The 16,834-nt window shown below is 47.0% G+C and overlaps 1 protein-coding gene across 1 annotated transcript in view; it reads left to right on the top strand.

Moving 5' to 3' along the window:
- Positions 1 to 16,834, top strand: part of ATP8A2 (ATPase phospholipid transporting 8A2) — a 1,320,460-nt gene that overhangs the window by 131,394 nt on the left and 1,172,232 nt on the right. The gene's annotated exons all lie outside the window — the stretch shown is intronic.

Below are 16,834 nucleotides of genomic sequence, written 5' to 3'. Positions count from 1 at the left end.
GGAGTGGCACTGCAGTGTCAGGCAGGATGGCCCTTCAAAAAAATTGTCCCCAAACAGCACATGATGCAAAGAAAAATGAAAGAAAAAAGAAGAGGTGCAAGATGGAATTGTCCTTGGGCCCTCCCACCCACCCTTATGTTGTATAAACAGAACATGCACACTTTAACGAACCCATCATTTCAGTGACAGGGTCTGCCACACGACTGTGACTGAAATGACTGGTTGGTTTGGGCCCCCACCAAAAAAGAAGCAATCAATCTCTCCTTGCACAAACTGGCTCTACAGAGGCAAGATGTCCACCTCATCATCATCCTCCGATTCCTCACCCCTTTCACTGTGTACATCCCCCTCCTCACAGATTATTAATTCGTCCCCACTGGAATCCACCATCTCAGGTCCCCGTGTACTTTCTGGAGGCAATTGCTGCTGGTGAATGTCTCCACGGAGGAATTGATTATAATTCATTTTAATGAACATCATCTTCTCCACATTTTGTGGAAGTAACCTCGTACGCCGATTGCTGACAAGGTGAGCGGCTGCACTAAACACTCTTTCGGAGTACACACTGGAGGGAGGGCAACTTAGGTAGAATAAAGCCAGTTTCTGCAAGGGCCTCCAAATTTACTCTTTTTCCTGCCAGTATACGTACGGACTGTCTGACGTGCCTACTTGGATGCGGTCACTCATATAATCCTCCACCATTCTTTCAATGGTGAGAGAATCATATGCAGTGACAGTAGACGACATGTCAGTAATTGTTGGCAGGTCCTTCAGTCCGGACCAGATGTCAGCACTCGCTCCAGACTGCCCTGCATCACCGCCAGCGGGTGGGCTCGGAATTCTTAGCCTTTTCCTCGCACCCCCAGTTGCGGGAGAATGTGAAGGAGGAGATGGTGACGGGTCACATTCCGCTTGACTTGACAATTTTCTCACCAGCAGGTCTTTGAACCTCTGCAGACTTGTGTCTGCCGGAAAGAGAGATACAACGTAAGTTTTAAATCTAGGATCGAGCACGGTGGCCAAAATGTAGTGCTCTGATTTCAACAGATTGACCACCCGTGAATCCTGGTTAAGCGAATTAAGGGCTCCATCCACAAGTCCCACATGCCTAGCGGAATCGCTCTGTTTTAGCTCTTCCTTCAATGTCTCCAGCTTCTTCTGCAAAAGCCTGATGAGGGGAATGACCTGACTCAGGCTGGCAGTGTCTGAACTGACTTCACGTGTGGCAAGTTCAAAGGGTTGCAGAACCTTGCACAACGTTGAAATCATTCTCCACTGCGCTTGAGTCAGGTGCATTCCACCTCCTTTGCCTATATCGTGGCCAGATGTATAGGCTTGAATGGCCTTTTGCTGCTCCTCCATCCTCTGAAGCATATAGAGGGTTGAATTCCACCTCGTTACCACCTCTTGCTTCAGATGATGGCAGGGCAGGTTCAGGAATGTTTGGTGGTGCTCCAGTCTTGTGTACGCGGTGCCTGAATGCCGAAAGTGGCCCGCAATTCTTCGGGCCACCGACAGCATCTCTTGCACGCCCCTGTCGTTTTTTAAATAATTCTACACCACCAAATTCAAGGTATGTGCAAAACATGGGACGTGATGGAATTTGTCCAGATGTAATGCACGTACAATATTGCTGGCATTGTCCGATGTCACAAATCCCCAGGAGAGTCCAATTGGGGTAAGCCATTCTGCGATGATCTTCCTCAGTTGCCGTAAGAGGTTTTCAGCTGTGTGCCTATTCTGGAAAGCGGTGATACAAAGCGTAGCCTGCCTAGGAACGAGTTGGCGTTTGCGAGATGCTGCTACTGGTGCCGCCGCTGCTGTTCTTGCTGCGGGAGGCAATACATCTACCCAGTGGGCTGTCACAGTCATATAGTCCTGAGTCTGCCCTGCTCCACTTGTCCACATGTCCGTGGTTAAGTGGACATTGGGTACAACTGCATTTTTTAGGACACTGGTGAGTCTTTTTCTGAGGTCTGTGTACATTTTCGGTATCGCCTGCCTAGAGAAATGGAACCTAGATGGTATTTAGTACCGGGGACACAGTACCTCAATCAAGTCTCTAGTTGGCTCTGAATTAACGATGGATACCGGGAACCACGTTTCTCACCGCCCAGGCTGCCAAGGCCTCAGTTATCCGCTTTGCAGCAGGATGACTGCTGTGATATTTCATCTTCCTCGCAAAGGACTGTTGGCCAGTCAATTGCTTACTGGAAGTAGTACAAGTGGTCTTCCGACTTCCCCTCTGAGATGACGATCGACTCCCAGCAGCAACAACAGCAGCGCCAGCAGCAGTAGGCGTTACACTCAAGGATGCATCGGAGGAATCCCAGGCAGGAGAGGACTCGTCAGACTTGACAGTGACATGGCCTGCAGGACTATTGGCTTTCCTGGGTAAGGAGGAAATTGACACTGAGGGAGTTGGTGGTGTGGTTTGCAGGAGCTTGGTTACAAGAGGAAGGGATTTAGTGGTCAGTGGACTGCTTCCGCTGTCACCCAAAGTTTTTGAACTTGTCACTGACTTATGATGAATGCGCTGCAGGTGACGTATAAGGGAGGATGTTCCGAGGTGGTTAACGTCCTTACCCCTACTTATTACAGCTTGACAAAGGCAACACACGGCTTGACACCTGTTGTCCGCATTTGTGTTGAAATAATTCCACACCGAAGAGCTGATTTTTTTTGTATTTTGACCAGGCATGTCAAGGGCCATATTCCTCCCACGGACAACAGGTGTCTCCCCGGGTGCCTGACTTAAACAAACCACCTCACCATCAGAATCCTCCTTGTCAATTTCCTCCCCAGCGCCAGCAACACCCATATCCTCATCCTGGTGTACTTCAACAGTGACATCTTCAATTTGACTATCAGGAACTGGACTGCGGGTGCTCCTTCCAGCACTTGCAGGGGGCGTGCAAATGGTGGAAGGCGCAAGCTCTTCCCGTCCAGTGTTGGGAAGGTCAGGCATCGCAACCGACACAATTGGACTCTCCTTGGGGATTTGTGATTTTGAAGAACGCACAGTTCTTTGCTGTGCTTTTGCCAGCTTAAGTCTTTTCTTTTTTATAGCGAGAGGATGAGTGCTTCCATCCTCATTTGAAGCTGAACCACTAGCCATGAACATAGGCCAGGGCCTCAGCCGTTCCTTGCCACTCCGTGTCGTAAATGGCATATTGGCAAGTTTACGCTTCTCCTCAGACGCTTTTAATTTTGATTTTTGGGTAATTTTACTGAACTTTTGTGTTTTGGATTTTACATGCTCTCTACTATGACATTGGGCATCGGCCTTGGCAGACGACGTTGATGGCATTTCATCGTCTCGGCCATGACTAGTGGCAGCAGCTTCAGCACGAGGTGGAAGTGGATCTTGATCTTTCCCTTTAACCTCCACATTTTTGTTCTCCATTTTTTAATGTGTGGAATTATATGCCAGTATCAATAGCAATGGCCTATTACTATATTTACTGCGCAAAACTAAAATGCACCACAGGTATACAATGTAGATGGATAGTATACTTAATGGATGACGAGTGACGACACAGAGGTAGGTACAGCAGTGGCCGACCGTACTGCTATATATAGTATACTGGTGGACACTGTCAGCAAACTGCAAAACTGTCTTAAATGCACCACAGGTATAGAATGTAGATGGATAGTATACTTAAAGGATGACGAGTGACGACACAGAGGTAGGTACACAGCAGTGGCCTACCGTACTGCTATATATAGTATACTGGTGGACACTGTCAGCAAACTGCAAAACTGTCTAAAATGCACCACAGGTATAGAATGTAGATGGATAGTATACTTAATGGATGACGAGTGATGACACAGAGGTAGGTACACAGCAGTGGCCTACCGTACTGCTATATATAGTATACTGGTGGACACTGTCAGCAAACTGCAAAACTGTCTAAAATGCACCACAGGTATAGAATGTAGATGGATAGTATACTTAATGGATGACGAGTGACGACACAGAGATAGGTACACAGCAGTGGCCTACCGTACTGCTATAAGTATATATTTAGTATACTGGTGGACACTGTCAGCAAACAGCAAAACTAAAATGCACCACAGGTATAGAATGTAGATGGATAGTATACTTAATGGATGACGAGTGACGACACAGAGGTAGGTACACAGCAGTGGCCTACCGTACTGCTATATATAGTATACTGGTGGACACTGTCAGCAAACTGCTAAACTAGTCTAAAAAAATGCACCACAGGTATAGAATGTAGATGGATAGTATACTTAATGGATGACGAGTGACGACACAGAGGTAGGTACACAGCAGTGGCCTACCGTACTGCTATAAGTATATATATAGTATACTGGTGGACACTGTCAGCAAACTGCAAAACTGCCTAAAATGCACCACAGGTATAGAATGTAGATGGATAGTATACTTAATGGATGACGAGTGACGACACAGAGGTAGGTACACAGCAGTGGCCTACCGTACTGCTATATATAGTATACTGGTGGACACTGTCAGCAAACTGCAAAACTAAAATGCACCATAGGTATAGAATGTAGATGGATAGTATACTTAATGGATGACGAGTGACGACACAGAGGTAGGTACACAGCAGTGGCCTACCGTACTGCTATATATAGTATACTGGTGGACACTGTCAGCAAACTGCTAAACTAGTCTAAAAAAATGCACCACAGGTATACAATGTAGATGGATAGTATACTTAATGGATGACGAGTGACGACACAGAGGTAGGTACAGCAGTGGCCTACCGTACTGCTATATATAGTATACTGGTGGACACTGTCAGCAAACTGCTAAACTAGTCTAAAAAAATGCACCACAGGTATACAATGTAGATGGATAGTATACTTAATGGATGACGAGTGACGACACAGAGGTAGGTACAGCAGTGGCCTACCATACTGCTATATATAGTATACTGGTGGACACTGTCAGCAAACTGCTAAACTAGTCTAAAAAAATGCACCACAGGTATACAATGTAGATGGATAGTATACTTAATGGATGACGAGTGACGACACAGAGGTAGGTACAGCAGTGGCCTACCGTACTGCTATATATAGTATACTGGTGGACACTGTCAGCAAACTGCTAAACTAGTCTAAAATGCACCACAGGTATACAATGCAGATGGATAGTATACTTAATGGATGACGAGTGACGACACAGAGGTAGGTACAGCAGTGCACTCTGCACTGTACTACTCCTATATAATATTAATTATACTGGTGGTCCCCAGTCCCCACAATAAAGCAGCACAGTGTGAGCACAGATATGGAGTGTTTTTCAGGCAGACAACGTATACTGGTGGTCACTGTCAGCAAAACTCTGCACTGTACTCCTGCTATAGCTGCTCCCCAGTCCCCACAATTAAGCAGTGTGAGCACTCAGCACAGATATATCATGCAGCACATTGAGCACAGATATGGTATGGAGCGTCTTTTTCAGGCAGAGAACGGATAAAAAAACTGGTGGTCACTTATCAGCAAAACTCTGCACTGTACTCCTAACAGCTGCTCCCCAGTCCTCCCCACAATTAAGCAATAAAAAACAAACAAGAATCAACTGTCTTCTACAATAAACGGAGAGGACGCCAGCCACGTCCTCTCCCTATCATCTCCAATGCACGAGTGAAAATGGCGGCGACGCGTGGCTGCTTATATAGAATCCGAATCTCGCGAGAATCCGACAGCGGGATGATGACGTTCGGGCGCGCTCGGGTTAGCCGAGCCATACGGGAGAATCCGAGTATGGCTCGGACCCGTGTAAAAAGGGTAAAGTTCGGGGGGGGGGGGGTTCGGTTTCTCGGAAACCGAACCCGCTCCTCACTAGTTTCTTCCCTCTGCTTCTGTGCAGCTCTGAGTGTAGGTGGCCACAGCTCCCTAGGGGCGCATTTTTTCTGCTTGAAATTTGAAGGGGAATGCGTGCCAAACATGGTGTCAAGTTTGGCGTCCAAATTTGAAATCACCTCCCTATACAAGGGAGTCTCTGAGCACTGTTTAAGGGTACAATTTGCTCCGCACTATCCATCCTAGAGGTGTGACTTCGAGATTCACACTGTCGACAATTATAATGTTGACATCACTTATGTCTACATGTCAAGAGGCAACATGTTGACTTTCTCAGAATGTCAAAATATTGACATGTGAAATGTTTTCATGTGAAGTGCCGACATTCGTAGAATGCTGACATTATGGTTAGGCTGTGGGGTGGGAGGGTTAAGGTAAGGCACTAAAGGGAGGCTAGGGTTAGTCTATGGGATGTGGATATATATAGGTACTAGAGGGAAGGATTAAGCTCAGGATTAGGAGAATACTCACCAAAACGCCTCTCCATCAGGTGTCTAGCCTTGAACTGCAGCACACCTGACTGCCGGGACCCAGATGCCACTGTTGTCAGGGCCTGGTAAGTCACCACTACACCACCAGGGACGGTTTGTCGACATTCTATCATGTCAACATTTCAGCAGTGTTGACAATTCGACCATGTTGACATGATGTCAACCTCATAAAGCACACACTCTAGAATGCCGCTCTAGAATATAGGTTCCTAAAATGTGTGCTTTGTACATAGGGCCTTAAAATTCCTGCTTTGTACATATGTCCATAGAATTCTTGCTTTTGTTGTGATTTCACCAAGCATTGGGGTATATTTACTAAGGTCCCGATTTTGACCGAGATGCCGTTTTTCTTTCATCTCGGTAATTTACTAAGCAAAAATCACGGCAGTGATGAGGGCATTCGTAATATTTTGGAAGTCCTAGAAAAAAATCACGAATCAATACACCATCGGTCAAATACGCCTGCAATTTGGTAGAAATCGGGAATTTACTAAAAAGTGCAAATCACAAACACTGCCGACAATAGCCAAACACTGCCGTGCAGAAATACAATTCGTAAAAAAGTGCTAAAAAAAAAACAGACCTGCTTTTTTACCCCGTGTTTGGATAGGCATGCAGGGATCCATGAGATCCGTGCATGTTTATCAGTGGGTAGGGGATGGGAAAGTGTTAATTTTTAGAAAAAAAATTGCGCGGGGTCCCCCCTCCTAAGCAAAACCAGCCTCGGGCTCTTTGAGCCGGTCCTAGTTGCAAAAATATGGGGGAAAAATTGACAGGGGTTCCCCCATATTTAAACAACCAGCACCGGGCTCTGCGCCTGGTCCTGGTTCCAAAAATACGGGGGACAAAAAGCGTAGGGGTCCCCCGTATTTTTGAAACCAGCACCGGGCTCCACTAGCTGGACAGATAATGCCACAGCCGGGGGTCACTTTTATACAGCGCCCTGCGGCCGTGGCATTAAATACCCAACTAGTCACCCCTGGCCAGGGTACCCTGGAGGAGTGGGAACCCCTTCAATCAAGGGGTCCCCCCCCTCCAGCCACCCAAGGTCCAGGGGTGAAGCCCGAGGCTGTCCCCCCCATCCATGGGCTGCGGATGGGAGGCTGATAGCCTTTGTTGAAAGTGTTGAATATAGTTTTTAGTAGCAGTACTACAAGTCCCAGCAAGCCTCCCCCGCAAGCTGGTACTTGGAGAACCACAAGTACCAGCATGCGGCGGAAAACCGGGCCCGCTGGTACCTGTAGTACTACTACTAAAAAAAAAAAACCAATAAAAACATAAGACACACACCTTGAAAGTGTGGTCAGCGGTGAGGTTACTTTCGGTCAACCGCTGACCACAAAGTTCCCACCATTGGTTACAATGGAGCGCATAGGCGCTACATTGTAACACTGCCGGGTGCCGCCTGTCAGACAGTACAGGAGCACACAGCCGATCAGGAGGGTGCCACAACGTGGCGCTCCCTGATTGGCTGAAGAAACCCACTTAGACATAAGTCAGAGGGGGTTTCTGGCATTCGGGGAAAGGGGTCCCATGGGAAAACATGGGGCCCCTTTCAGTTCGAGGTCGGGTGTCCGTTTTTTTATTTTGACAAGTACGTGGATTACAAATGGATTACAAGAAGAAGAGGCTTCTACACTGGAGTATGTGAGTATAATTTTTTCAACAGGTACACCATGGATTCTACATGGAGAAGAGGACCGACCCTCGTGTGAACATAAGGTAAGTATGTGTATATGGTGGTGTGGATGTATGTATTAAAGTTATACTTTCAAGGTGTGTGTCTTATGTTTTTATTGGGGTATTTTTTTAGTAGTAGTACTACAGGTACCAGCGGCCCCGATTTTCCGACGCATATGCAATCCTTACTGAATTAGGCCCACAGTCCACTCCTACTGCCAAAAGCACAAAAAGTTTGTAGTGTACAGCCAAGTTTACTGATAAGGTGGGGACATCATCTGGAGTGTAAAGGTTTACACCCCGAAATGAGAGATGTAAGTTGGTCTTGGGTGTTCCTTGCCAAGTGCGGATTAGACACAATGGGACGCCCATCTGTGCACTGATGTGGGTATGGAATTGTTTAAATGAGCTGGCAGGGTGAAGAAGGCATACTAAGGGAGATATTATATGTTTTATGGCTTGGCACAAAGCCATTTGTCTGTAAAAGATATTTAATTATTTAGTTGGTTGGATGAACCTGTCATCCTTTTAATGGAACTTAGGTAGATTTCTAGGTGCATAAAAACCAATGCTTTAAAACTCTTCATAAATGAAAAATTGGCATACAAAAAAAGTGTCCCGATATATCTTCACTCTCATGATTAATTTACGGCATAACCTCCGGGAATGCAAACAGTAAGTAGGTCAAGAAGAGGGTACCCCATATCCTATGATATACTGATGTATTAAGAGTCTTTACCCACTAAAACTTGGCACATGTCCTTCTTTAGAAAGTGTCCCATGACATATAGAAAATCTCAACCTAGGGCAAAATCTCCATGCAACACCTACGGGAAACCAAATAAAGGCAACATCAAAACAGGACAGTCTAGTCAGTTCAGCAGGGGATGAAGTGTTGGTGTTAGTACTCATACAAGAGTGCAAGCTTCTTGCTCACTGGCAAGAGCCAATTGAGGTAATAGTAGGTCCAGTAAACTATAAACTCTGTCAACGTGGGGCAAGTTAGAGCCTTGGCAAGAGGAAACCCCAGAAGCAGTGATGGATGGAACTGGGGTTGGAGAACCTGAGGTTCCCATAGGGTCCGGCTGAAGTGGGAGACATGTCAAAAGATGAAATGGGAGACATGGTATGCTAGAATAAAGATGTCTTTTCTTCTTGTCCTGGGGGCACCAACTTAAAAAAAAAACATGACGGAACTTCCGGTTCCGGCAGCGCATGGAGTAGCAGCGCTCCTCTCAAGCTCCGGTGCCCGCCACTTATTTACACGGCGAATAGCCTTTTTAGGCTACCCTACCGCAACCACCCACCTCCTCAAACCTCCTGGGGGTCCCCCATCCACTGTATGGAGAGGTACCTGACCGGCAACATGCCCCAGAAGCAGCAGAAACCGGGAAGGGACGGGGACAGACCTGCCACATCCAAGATGGCCACCGCAGTTGCTGTTAATCCAGGACATCCAGACACTGCCAGCTCCGTGGAACTACAGGTACAAAAGCAGCTCCGCAAGGCTCCTGCCAGCGATACAACACCAAATACTGCACATAACCCTCCCTTATCCTATGCTGACATTGTGAGGGCTGTAAAAGAGACAGTGCAACCTTTATTACAGGAGCAAGCTCAGACGCAGGCAGCTGCCTTACAACAAGCAGTGCTAGATATAAAAAGCCAATATAAGCAACTCACCAAGAGGCTGGCACAAGTGGAACAAACTGCAGGCTCCAATTTTCAGGATCTTGCTGATTTAAAAGACACGGTAGCTAACCTACAGAAATCTGATACGCAGGTTTGGGCGAAATTAGATGATTTGGAGAATCGCTCGCGCAGATGTAATTTGCGCCTCATAGGCCTGCCTGAGTCCATTCGCGGCCCTGAGTTATACAAATTTCTACGCCACACGTTACCCGAAATTCTGGATATGCAGGAAGTGTGTGCAGACTTGGTTGTGGAACGTGCTCATAGAACAGGCCCCTCCAGGCCCTCAGGCTCAGGCTCTAGGCCACGCGCAGTCCTCTTTAAGTGCCTAAATTTCCTACATAAGGAAGCGCTGTGGTCTGCATCCCGCCGCCTCAGGGATATCTCGTGGGACGGGAACAAATTATTGCTGTTCCAGGACTATTCCCCGGAATTGACGCGGCTGCGGAAGGCTTTCACTCCTATATGCTCCTCACTGGTGTCGGCTGGTCGTAAATTTGCTCTGCTTTATCCTGCACGTTTAAGGATCTTTGATGGAAACTCCTTTAAAGATTTCTCCACACCTGCAGATGCTGAGAGTTTCCTATCGGAGGGACATAACAGGATGGAAGAAGAAGACAACTAATATATATATTAAATTAGCAGGCCTGGAAGACCTGGCAATTCAGTCTTTTTTGAACTAGGAGTCTAAACACATACTCTGAAGCTGGACTTTGGCCCGGAATCTGTCCCCCCCTCCCCCTTCCCCCCTCCTTCCCCTCTCGTCACCCGATGGACGCTGATCCTGCTTTTTATACAAAGGGGAAGGAACAACTGCAGGTCTAAGTGCAAGAGCTTCCCCCCCCCCCCCCCCCACCCCTCATGTTGCAGGCCTGAAATCATACATAGGCCCCAAAGGAGTTTAAATTCTTTAATCCCTAAATTGGTTGCGGTATTGCATTTATACATCCTATCTGATAGGTGGTTGAGGCTAGGAGCCTAATGTACTCCCTGCTTTATCAATCCGCATTATTCATACTGTGAAGTCCGTATTGGATATCTATGACAGAGACACATGTTAGGTGCTTCTGTTATATGGTTTATTGTTTTTCTGTTTGTCTTGTGTTCCCCCACCCCATCCCCTCCTAATGTGTCTATAAGTTGCATTAATAGGTTACTGTTCCTGTTGGGTACCCGGTATTTCTACCTCCTGATTTCCTTCTGGAAGCCTAATGACGGGCCTTCTCTCTACCAGAAGGATGTTCATTCCTTTAGATTTGGGATTTGATGTCTAGTTTCAAAGTGGCTACGTGGAATGTTGGGGGTATACACTCACCTATAAAGAGGAAGAAAATACTCTTATATCTTAATAAGCTGCGTTTAGACCTGGTTTTCTTGCAGGAGACCCACCTCCTGTCCCCAGAGGCCAAGAAGTTAGGCACGCTAGGTTGGCGGGTGGTGGCCGATGCTCCCTACTCATCAAAAGCCAGAGGGGTTCTGGTTATGGCCAGGCGCTCATTGGGGCTGGAGGTGGTCTCTTCTGTAGTAGACCCGGCAGGCAGGTACCTTATTATAGAAGTAACCATTTGGGAAGCAAAGTATGTGTTGTGTACGGTTTACGCTCCTAACCAATACTCAAAAGCCTTCTTTCGCTCCCTGCTTATTGCCCTATATCCATATGCCACCTCATCTATGATTGTAGGGGGTGACTTTAATGTCATTGCTTCAAAATACATGGATGTTCAATCCTCCACCTCCACCCGCAACCCCCCTAAAATGGGCATCCCGTATATGGAGCAACAACTCCAAATATTAGATATTTGGAGATTTTTACACCCCACGGATAGAGAGTACACCTGCCTCTCCGCTGCCCATCATTCCCTATCCAGGATCGATTATTTGATGGTCTCTGATTCCTTGGTTATACATGCCCTTGATTCCTCTATTGAACCAATGGCGTTGTCGGACCATTCAGTAGTATGGGCCTCCATGTCCACAAAAGTAGATGTTGGTACCTTTAGGCGCTGGCGCTTTCCTACAGATTTCTCCTCCTCTCTAGAATTTCGTAAGGAACTGGAGTCATATTGGGATGAGTACGCTACCACAAATGCCCCGATGGCACAGGATGACCCTTTGGTTTTCTGGCAGGCCTCTAAAGCGGTCATTAGGGGACGCCTCATTGAGTATGTCTCCCGAAGGAAAAAATCATTCGCTTCTACTTTTAAGAGCTCCCAACAGCGACTGACTGAGGCCTACCAGAAGTTCAAACAGAATCCCTCCCCGGCCACAAAATCCCAATATCTGGATGCTAAAGTAGCTTTTAACGCAGTTCTGCAGGCGCTGGGGGATAAACACACATTCCATAAGAACCATAGATTTTACCGTTTCGGAAATAAGACAGGCAAATTATTATCCCATTTATTGAAAGGATCTACCTCAAATTCTCTTATCCATCCACTGAAGAGGCCAGATGACACATTGGGGTATATGCAATAGCGGGCGAATCGCGGCATTAGATCCGCCTCTGTGTGATTCGCCCGCTATCGCCAGCTGCAGCCCTGTCGCCGGGACCCTGGTTTCACTATATTCAATGTAAAACAGATTCGCCCCTCCCGCAGGCGGATTCCGGCCAATCGGCGAGCAGTGGGCGTGCTGAATTCGCCTTCCTGCCCAATTGCTGGAACGGTAAAATCTGTGAAAAAAATGGCGTGGGGTCCCCCCTCCAAAGCATAACCAGCCTCGGGCTCATTGAGCTGGTCCTGGTTCTAAAAATCCGGGGAAAAAATTGACAGGGGATCCCCCGTATTTTTAAAACCAGCACCGGGCTCTGCGCCTGATGCTGGTGCCAAAAATACGGGGGACAAAACGAGTAGGGGTCCCCCGTATTTTTAACACCAGCATCGGGCTCCACTAGCTGGACAGATAATGCCACAGCCGGGGGTCACTTTTATGCCGTGCCCTGCGGCCGTGGCATTAAATATCCAACTAGTCACCCCTGGCCGGGGTACCCTGGGGGAGTGGGGACCCCTTCAATCAAGGGGTCCCCCCCCCCCAGCCACCCAAGGGCCAGGGGTGAAGCCCGAGGCTGTCCCCCCCCATCCAATGGGCTGCGGATGGGGGGGCTGATAGCCTTTGTGTAAAAAAAAAAGATATTGTTTTTTCCATTAGTACTACAAGTCCCAGCAAGCCTCCCCCGCAAGCTGGTACTTGGAGAACCACAAGTACCAGCATGCGGGAGAAAAACGGGCCCGCTGGTACCTGTAGTACTACTGGGAAAAAAATACCCAAATAAAAACAGGACACACACACCTTGATAGTAAAACTTTATTTCATACACCGACACACACATACTTACCTGTGTTGACACGCCGACTGCAACGATCTCCGACGATCCGAGGGTACCTGTCAAAAAATTATACTCACCTTCCAGCGTCCGTCCAGAGGTCCAGGTCCAGGGGTATATCCACGTACTTTGTAAAATAAAAAAACGATCACGGTCCACCGGACTAGAAAGGAGTGTAATGTTTTCACATTACACTCCTTTCTCCCGAATGTCGGGACGTCACGTGACTCCCTGTCACTGACGTCCCTTCAGCCAATCAGGAAGCGCTACTGCCGTGGCGCTCAGCTGATTGGCTGGACGCCGTCTGTACACTGACAGCGCCTCGCACAGCTCCCTCCATTACTTTCAATGGTGGGAACTTAGCGGCTAGCGGTGGGGTCACCCGCCGGTCAGCCGCTGACCGGCGGGTGACCTCACCGCTAGCCGCTAAGTTCCCACCATTGAATATAATGGAGGGAGCTGTGCGATGCGCTGTCACAGCGATCAGCCAATCAGGTGAGTGCAACGAAGTTGCGCTTCCTGATTGGCTTAGAGACCTGTCAGTGACAACTGTCACTGACAGATCTTAATCGTGGAAAGGTGTCCCATGTGTCAGCATGGGACACCTTTCAGTCCGTTATGGAGCGGGTAAATGCGTTTTATTATTTTGCCAAGTACGTGGATTTATCTCTGGAGCCTGGTTAAGGTGAGTATATTGAACTTTGCTTTTCAGGTACCCCGGGATTCTACATGGAGAAGAGGACCGATGTCGGCGTGTGAACACAGGTAAGTATGTGTGTGTCGGCAGTGTGTAATAAAGTTTTACTGTCGACGGTGTCTGTGTCCTGTTTTTATTTGGGTATTTTTTTTCCAGTAGTACTACAGGTACCAGCGGGCCCGTTTTTCTCCCGCATGCTGGTACTTGTGGTTCTCCAAGTACCAGCTTGCGGGGGAGGCTTGCTGGGACTTGTAGTACTAATGGAAAAAACAATATCTTTTTTTTGAACACAAAAAGGCTATCAGCCCTCCCATCCGCAGCCCATTGGATGGGGGGGGACAGCCTCGGGCTTCACCCCTGGCCCTTGGGTGGCTGGGGGGGGGGACCCCTTGATTGAAGGGGTCCCCACTCCCCCAGGGTACCCCGGCCAGGGGTGACTAGTTGGATATTTAATGCCACGGCCGCAGGGCACGGCATAAAAGTGACCCCCGGCTGTGGCATTATCTGTCCAGCTAGTGGAGCCCGATGCTGGTGTTAAAAATACGGGGGACCCCTACTCGTTTTGTCCCCCGTATTTTTGGCACCAGCATCAGGCGCAGAGCCCGGTGCTGGTTTTAAAAATACGGGGGATCCCCTGTCATTTTTTTCCCCGCATTTTTAGAACCAGGACCAGCTCAATGAGCCCGAGGCTGGTTATGCTTTGGAGGGGGGACCCCACGCCATTTTTTTTCCGGATTTTACCGTTCCAGCAATAAAAAAAAAAAAAAAAAAAAAAAATATTTTAAAAAATATATAAATAATATTTGTGCCTCCCCCAAAAAAAAAAAAAGTACCTAATCCCTTCTAATATAAATAGATCTGCTATTCCCCAAAAAAAAAACACCAAAAAAAACATGTTTAAAATTTTTTTATTTGTTTTCACCCTCCAAAGTGTGGCGGATGGAAAATCGCGAATTTGCTGTCTAAAAGCACTGCAGGCGAATTTCCAAACTTGAATTGAATATGCTGGAGGCGAATTGCAGCATCTGTACCATTGCAGAAAAGGCGAATTCGGAAAAACGCGAATTGAGAAAAGGCGAATTTTGACGGGCCGTTTTTTTGCGAAAAATGACTGCACTGCATAGGCGAATTGATTTTTGGAGGCGAAAACGGCCCGGAATTCGCCTTTTTTGCCGATTCGCCCGCTATTGCATATACCCCATTGGCTTCTAAATCTAAAGACATAGCGAGAGTTCTGTCAGATTTTTACGCTACTATTTATGAAACTTCCTCCGTTAATGAGGGCTCTAAACAGTCGTTCTGGGATTCTATTTCTCCACCTCAGGTGGATTCATCTCTGACAGAACATCTCTGCTCACTTATAACAGAAGTTGAGGTAGAAAAGGCCATTAAACACCTGAAACCCTTAAAATCCCCGGGGCCGGATGGTTATTCTGGGGAATACTATAAATTACTCTCAGCAAAATTGATTCCCCATCTTACCTCCCTTTTTAATATAATCATAATATCCCATAAAATACCCACATATTTTAATGATGCCTTTATACGGCTCCTACCTAAACCAGGCAAGGATTTACAACTCCCAGGGTCCTATAGACCGATCTCGCTCCTAAATGTAGACTATAAATTGTTTACAAAAATTCTCGCAGACAGACTGAAACCCCTTCTTCCTTCTGTAATCCACCCCGACCAAACAGGATTTATCTCTGGGAGACATTCCACTAGTAATATTCGCAAAATACTGGCGGCGGTGCACTGGCTGGGCCAATCGGGAAATGAAGACCCACATTTTCTCTTCTCGCTAGATGCCGAAAAGGCCTTTGACCTGGTGAGCTGGGATCACTTATACACCACTCTGGAGAGGTTTGGGTTCCCGTCGGGCCTAGCTAGTGTACTGCGGGCCTTGTACTCAAATTCCAGCTCTCGTATCCTATGTAATGGATTTCTCTCGGACCCAGTGCGTTTGGGAAGGGGCACCAGACAGGGATGTCCATTATCACCCCTTTTATTTGCGCTAGCCATAGAGCCTCTTGCTCTGGCGCTGCGGGGGCTCACCTCGTTCTCAGGTATCTCAATTCATGACCAGGAACTTAAATTAAGCCTATTTGCAGATGATATGTTACTCTTTGTATCCCACCCTGAAGTCTCCATCCCAGCCATAATTGAAAAAATTCATGAATTCGGCCTCTTTGCCGGTTATAGAGTAAATACATTAAAATCCGAATTACTCCCTTTAACCCAGTCAGCACTTAATATGTCTTCTCTCCCTCTCATATCCCAGTTCACTGTTACAAAAACTAAATTAAAGTACCTAGGGGTCTATTTACCACCTGATTTAACAAATCTATACAAGCTGAACTATACACCCACACTACAGGCTATCTCTACCCAGCTCAAATCATGGTCAGCACTCCCTTTATCTTTGCTAGGCCGCGCGGCGGTCCTCAAGAGCATTATTTTCCCAAAGATATCCTACGCGCTCCAGTTGCTGCCCCTAAAAATTTCCAGAGCAGATGCGCATGCCTATGACAAAACATGCACAAAATTCTTGTGGGCAAATAAAAAACCAAGAATAGCATTAGCTAAACTCAAGTTGCGAAAGGAGGAGGGGGGCCTTGCGATCCCAGATCTACTTACCTTCTCTAGGGCAGTGGCCTTCCGATATATAAATGACTGGCTTAAGACAAAAACCACATATACGAATTATCAAATTGAACAGGCCTTGGTATCACCTTATGATTTGAGGGCTTTATTGCACGCCCCACTCACTTTGCTTCCTCCACAAGCAAAAAATAATTTGTTATTTTGGGATACTTATGTCGCCTGGAAAATAATAAATAAAGCACTTCACAGGAATTTCACCCGTACGGATTTTATTCCGTTCTGTGGGAATCCTTGCTTTACCCCGCCCATGGAGAATGTAAAATTTGAGGTGTGGCGGTCTAAGGGAATCAGTAGCATTAGAGACGTTTTCGATCCTGGAGGTCTGGTGTATTCATTTTCTGGACTAGTGGAGAGGTATGGTGTGCATCGGTCGGAATTTTTTATGTATCTCCAGGTTAGACATTATGTGCAATCCCTCCCTGACCCATTAAT

This window comes from Pseudophryne corroboree, chromosome 2 (genome assembly GCF_028390025.1).
Source record: "Pseudophryne corroboree isolate aPseCor3 chromosome 2, aPseCor3.hap2, whole genome shotgun sequence".
Lineage (NCBI taxonomy): Eukaryota > Metazoa > Chordata > Amphibia > Anura > Myobatrachidae > Pseudophryne > Pseudophryne corroboree.
Note: the sequence above shows the minus strand (reverse complement) of the source record. Positions and strands in the feature narration are given on the sequence as shown.